Raw genomic sequence first — 6000 nt, forward strand, 5'->3', positions numbered from 1 at the left:
TGTACTTTATAGATTCTGGTCTGATGTTGAGATCTTTAATACACTTAGATCTTACTTTTTTTACATGGAGTTAGGCAGAGATCTGAGGCCATTTTTTTGCATGTAGCTGTCCAGTTTGCCAGCACAAAAGAGGCTTTCCCTGCTCCACTTCACTTTTCTTGCCCCCTTATCAAAGATTAGATGATCGTATGCTTGGGGGGAGATGTCAGTATATTCAACCCTGTTCCATTGGTCTACAGCTCTGCCTTTGTTCCAGTACCATGCTGTTTTAATTATTACTGCCTTGTAGTAGAGTTTGAAGTTATGGAGGTTGGTTCCTTCCATATTCTTTTTCCCAAGAATTGCTTTAGCTATTCAGGGGGGCTTATTGTTCCATATAAATTTCAGGAGTGTTTGTTCCACATCTTTGAAGAATGTCATGGGTATCCTAATAGGGATTGTGTTGAATTTATACAGTGCTTTGGGCAGTATTGCCATTTTGACAATATTAATTCTCCCAATCCATGAACAGGGGATAATTTTCCATTTTCTCATATCCTCTTTTATTTACTGAAGTAGCGTTTTATAGTTTTCTTTGTACAGGTCCTTTACTTCCTTACTTAAGGTGATTCCTATGTACTTGATTTTCTGGAGCACAATTGTAAACAGGATTGTTTTCTTCATGTCACTTTCTTCTCTTTCACTATTTGCAATGTTCTGTATATATTTTATATACTATGGTACAGTTGATATATTTCATTCTTCAAAGACATTGTACAAAAACCTTTAAGTCATTTATCTCCCTATCTTTTGAAATAAAGGTATTTAAATAGTATTTCATTATTTCATGTTGGAGCGATAGCACAGTGGGTAGGGCATCTGCCTTGCACGCAGCCAACATGGCCGACCCGAGTTCGATTCCTCCGCCCCTCTCGGAGAGCCCGGCAAGCTACCGAGAGTATTCGATATGCCAGACACAGTAACACCGAAGTCTCCAATGGAGACATTACTGGGCCCGCTCGAGCAAATCGATGATCAATGGGAGGGCCTTTCGAGCAAATTGTTTATGCAGGTAGCATAATTATGAGAAAATTTGGTAATTCATATTTCTTTTAAACACCATTTATAATTTTCTGTATTTAAAAATATTTCATTGTAATCACTGTATCACTGTCATCCTGTTGTTCATCAATTTTCTCGAGCAGTCATCAGTAACATCTCCTTTGTCCTAGCCCTGAGATTTTAGAAAGTGCCACATTAGAGCCTCTTTCAGAGTCAGGAGAATGAGACCCATCATTGTTACTGGTTTTTGGCATATTGAATACGGATGGGGAGTTTGCCAGACTCTGCCCTGCGGGCAGGACACTTTTAGTAGCCTGCCAGGTTCTCCAAAAAAGAACTAGATGCAGTGGCACACTTCCATGACCTGGGTTTTATAGTCTGGGTCTTGACCGTTGATGGGACTACACAGGGCCGGGGGCAGTTGGTGGGTGAAACGTCTACATAATGGAAGATGGGAGATCTGGGTGGAGGAGGCCCAGTCCCAATCTGAGCAGGCTTGGAGATCTAAGCTCGGGTCCCACACAGCTAGGTTCCTCTGCTGGGTCCTTCATGTGTGAGGCTCGTCCAAACGTTTGGAGAGTGGTCTTAAGCATGGCTGTGGCTGGAACCAGAGGTCTTCAACGTTTAATTGTAAACCATGTACACCATTGTAAACCAAGGCAAATTATTAAATAAAAAAATTGATTATTAGTTCTCTAATGTCTCATAGCTTTAGTGCAAAAATATCTTTAAGTATATGTCACATTTCAGAGAAACTGTGTTCAGTTGATTATCTCTTTACTTCTATGATTTCTGTGTCATTATAAATGTTAACTTTTTATTTGATTGTTTTTTGCTCTTTTATTTGAACATTCACTTAAAAGATTAATAAATAAATTGACTCCTATAACTCTCTTTTAGAAACATGTTAAGTAAATATGATATTCTATGTATGATGTCATATTATGACATCTAATATAATGTATATTAATGATTCCATATTCTATTCCTATATTATAAAAAGCACATGTAAAATTGTATATTATAACATATTATCAAAAATTAAGTGTTAGGGTTTTGGGGGGAGCACACTAGGATGTTCTTAGGGGTCACTGGCTTTCTCCTGACTGAGTGTTTTAGGGCTTGAAAAGTTTGTGAGACTAACTGTGGTGTTGGATATTGACCCCAGGTTGGCCACATGCAAGCCAGCACCCTCTGTATTATCTCTTTAGTTTACAGCTTTTTTTTTCCTTAAATTTTTATTAGTGAAACACCATGAGGTACAGTTGTAGACTTACAAATTTTTGTACTTGGGTTTCAGTTATACAATGATCGAATACCATCCCTCCAACAGTACCCATTCTCCACCACCACCAGTCCCAGTATCTTTCCCACTCCCCTTCCCCCCATCCCACCCTACCATTGAGGCAGGGCATTCCCTTTTGTTATCTCTCTCCTTTTGAGTGTTGTGGTTTGCAAAAGAGACATTGAGTGGCAATCTTGTTCGGACTATAGTCTACTCTCATCATGCATTTCCCATCATGTGAGGAACCTCCCAACACCCTTTATTTGGTGCTCCCTTCTCTATCTGAGCTGCCTTTTCCCCTGGCATGTGCGGCTGTCCTCAAAGCCATGCAGTTAACTTCCTGGTAATTATCTTGGCTATTTTTGGGTGTTAGTCTCCTATTTTGTTACTTTATGTTACCCAGATGAATGCAATCTTTCTATGTCTACCCCTCTCTTTCTGAGTCATTTCACTTAGCATGATACTTTCCATGTAGTACCACTTGTATGTAAATTTCATGATTCCATCCTTTCTGACAGTTACATAGTATTTCATTGTGTAGATGTACCAAAGCTTCTTTAACCAGTCATCTGTTCTTGGGCACTCAGGTTTTTTTCCAGATTCTAGCTATTGTAAACAGTGCTGCATTGAACAGACAACTACAGATGTCACTTCGACTATATTTTATTTGCCTCTCCGGGGTATATTCCCAGGAGTGGAATTGCTGGGTCAAATGGGAGCTCAATTTCTAGTTTTTTGAGAATCGTCCATACTGTTTTCCAGAAGGGTTGAACCAGTCGCCATTCCCAACAGCAGTGAAGGATTTTCCTTTTCTCGCCACATCCACACCAGCACAGGTTGCTTTTGTTCTTTTGGATGTGGGCCAGTCTCTGTGGTGTGAAATGATATCTCATTGTTGTTTTGATCTGCATCTCCCTGATGACTAATGATGTAGAGCATTTTCTCATGTGTCTTTTAGCCGTTCGGATTTCATCTTTGATGAAGTTTCTGTTCATTTCGTCGCCCCATTTTCTGATAGGGTTGGATGTTTTCTTCTTGTGTAGTTCAACTAGTACTTTGTATATCCTTGATATCAACCCTTTGTTGGATGTGTATTTGGTGAATATCCTTTCCCATTCTGTGGACTGTCTTTGTATTTTGGTCACTGTTTCTTTTGAGGTGCAGAAGCTTCTTAGTTTAAGATAGTCCCATTTGTCTATCTATGTTTTCACTTGCTTAGCCTGTGGTGTGGAATCTTTGAAGACACCATTAGCTTCAATGTCATGGAAGGTTTTGCCGACTTTGTCTTCAATGTACCTTATGGATTCCGGTCTGATGTTGAAGTCTTTAATCCATTTTGATCTTACTTTTGTACATGGTGTTAGGCAGAGATCTGAGCCCATTTTTTTGCATGTAGCTGTCCAGTTTTGCCAGCACCATTTGTTAAAAAGGCTTTCCTTACTCCACTTCACATTTCTTGCTCCTTTATCAAAGTTTAGGTGATTATATGTTTGGTGGGGAGATGTCAGTATATTCAACTCTGTTCCATTGGTCTGCTGTTCTGCTTTTATTCCAGTACCATGCTGTTTTAATTATTACTGCTTTGTAGTAGAGTTTGAAGTTAGGGAGTTTGATTCCTCCCATTTTCTTTTTCCCAAGAATGGCTTTAGCTATACGTGGGGGCTTATTGTTCCATATAAATTTCAGGAGTGTTTGCTCCAGTTCTTTGAAGAATGTCATGGGTATCCTAATAGGGATCGTGTTGAATTTGTACAATGCTTTGGGAAGTATTGCCACGTTGACAATATTAATCCTCCTGATCCATGAACAGGGGATATTTTTCCGTTTCTTTGTGTCCTCTTTTATTTCCTGTAGCAGCATTTTGTAGTTTTCTTTGTACAGGTTCTTTACTTCTTTAGTTAGCTATTTCCTAGGTAGTTGAATTTCTGGGGCACAGTTGTGAAAGGGATTGTTTTCTTCAAGTCTTTTTTTTCTCTCTCACTATTTGCATATAGGAAAGTCATGGACTTTTGGGTATCGATTTTATAACCTGCCAGTTTAGTATACAGATCTGTTGTCTCTAGGAGTTTCTTGGTAGAGGTTTTAGGGTTCTCTAAGTATAGTATCATATCATCTGTGAATAGTGAGAGTTTGATTTCTTCCTTTCCTACTTAGATGCCCTTAATGTCTTTTTCTTGTCTAATCATTATTGCAAGTACTTCCAGTACTATATTGAACAGCAGTGGAGAGAGTGGGCATCCTTGCCTCGTCCCTGATCTTAAGGGGAAGGCTCTTAGTTTTTCTCCATTGAGGACGATGCTTTCTGTAGGCTTGTGGTAGATGATTTTAACTATATTGAGGAAAGTCCCCTCTATACCCAATTTGGTGAGGGTTTTCATCATAAACTGGTGCTGGGTCTTATCAAATGCTTTCTCTGCATCTATTTATATGATCATATGATTTTTATCTTTTATTTTGCTGTTATTATGGATTATGTTGATTGATTTCCAAATGTTAAACCATCCTTGCATCCCCGGGATGATTCCCACTTGGTCATGGTGTATGATCTTTTTGATGAGTTGTTGAACTCTATTTGCTAGTATTTTGTTGAGAATCTTTGCATCCGTGTTCATCAGGGATATAGGCTTGTAATTTTCTTTTTTTGTGGTGTCTTTGTTTCCTTTGGTATTAGGGAGATATGGGCTTCATAGAAACTGGGAGGATTTCTGTTTTTTCAATTTCCTGGAAAACCTTGAGAAGAACTGGTAATAGGTCTTCTTTAAATGTTTGGAAAAATTCGCTAGTGAATCCATGTGGACCTGGGCTTTTGTTTTTGGAAAGACTTTTGATTACAGTTTCAATTTCCTTGATGTTAATAGGTCTATACAGGTACTCTATATCTTCTTGATTCAGCTTCGGGAGATTATAGGAGTCCAGGAATTTATCCATTTCTTCTAGGTTCTCTTGTTTCGTGGCATACAGATTTTCAAAGTAGCCTCTGATGATCTTTTGAATTTCTTTGGTTTCTGTTGTGATTTCCCCATTCTCATTTCTTATTCAGTTTATTATGGTTCTCACTCTCTGTTTCTTTGTGTGTGTTGCTAGTGGTTTATCTATCTTATTTATTTTCTCGAAGAACCAACTCTTAGTTTCATTGATCTTTCAGATTATTTGGTTTCTATGTCGTTGATTTCTGCTCTAAGTTTTATGATCTCTTTCCTTCTGCCTACTTTGGGCTTCTTCTGTTGATCCTTTTCTAGGATCTTGAGCTGTCAAGTCAAGTTGTTTATGTGTATCCTTTCTTCCATCTTGAGGTATGCTTACAGAGCATTAAATTTTCCCCTTAATACGGCTTTTGCTGCATCCCATAAGTTCTGGTAGCTCGTGTCTTCATTTTCATTTGTTTCCAGGTGTCTTTTGATTTCGTCCTTGACTTCCTTCCTGATACATTCATCGCTCAGCATCGAATTGTTTAGTTTCCAGGTGTTTGATTTGGTACTCCATGTCTGTGTGTGATTGATTTCTATTCTCAGTGTATCATGGTCTGAAAATATTGTTGGTAGTATTTCTATTTTCCTGATTCTATTGAGGTATGTTTTGTGACCTAGCACATGGTCTATTTTGGAAAATGTTCCATAAACATTCTTTCTTTTTGGGGTGTAAAGCCCTGTACAGATCTATAAATCCTTTCTCTT

Source organism: Sorex fumeus, unplaced genomic scaffold, assembly GCF_029834395.1.
Source record: "Sorex fumeus unplaced genomic scaffold, SorFum_2.1 ptg000054l, whole genome shotgun sequence".
NCBI lineage: Eukaryota > Metazoa > Chordata > Mammalia > Eulipotyphla > Soricidae > Sorex > Sorex fumeus.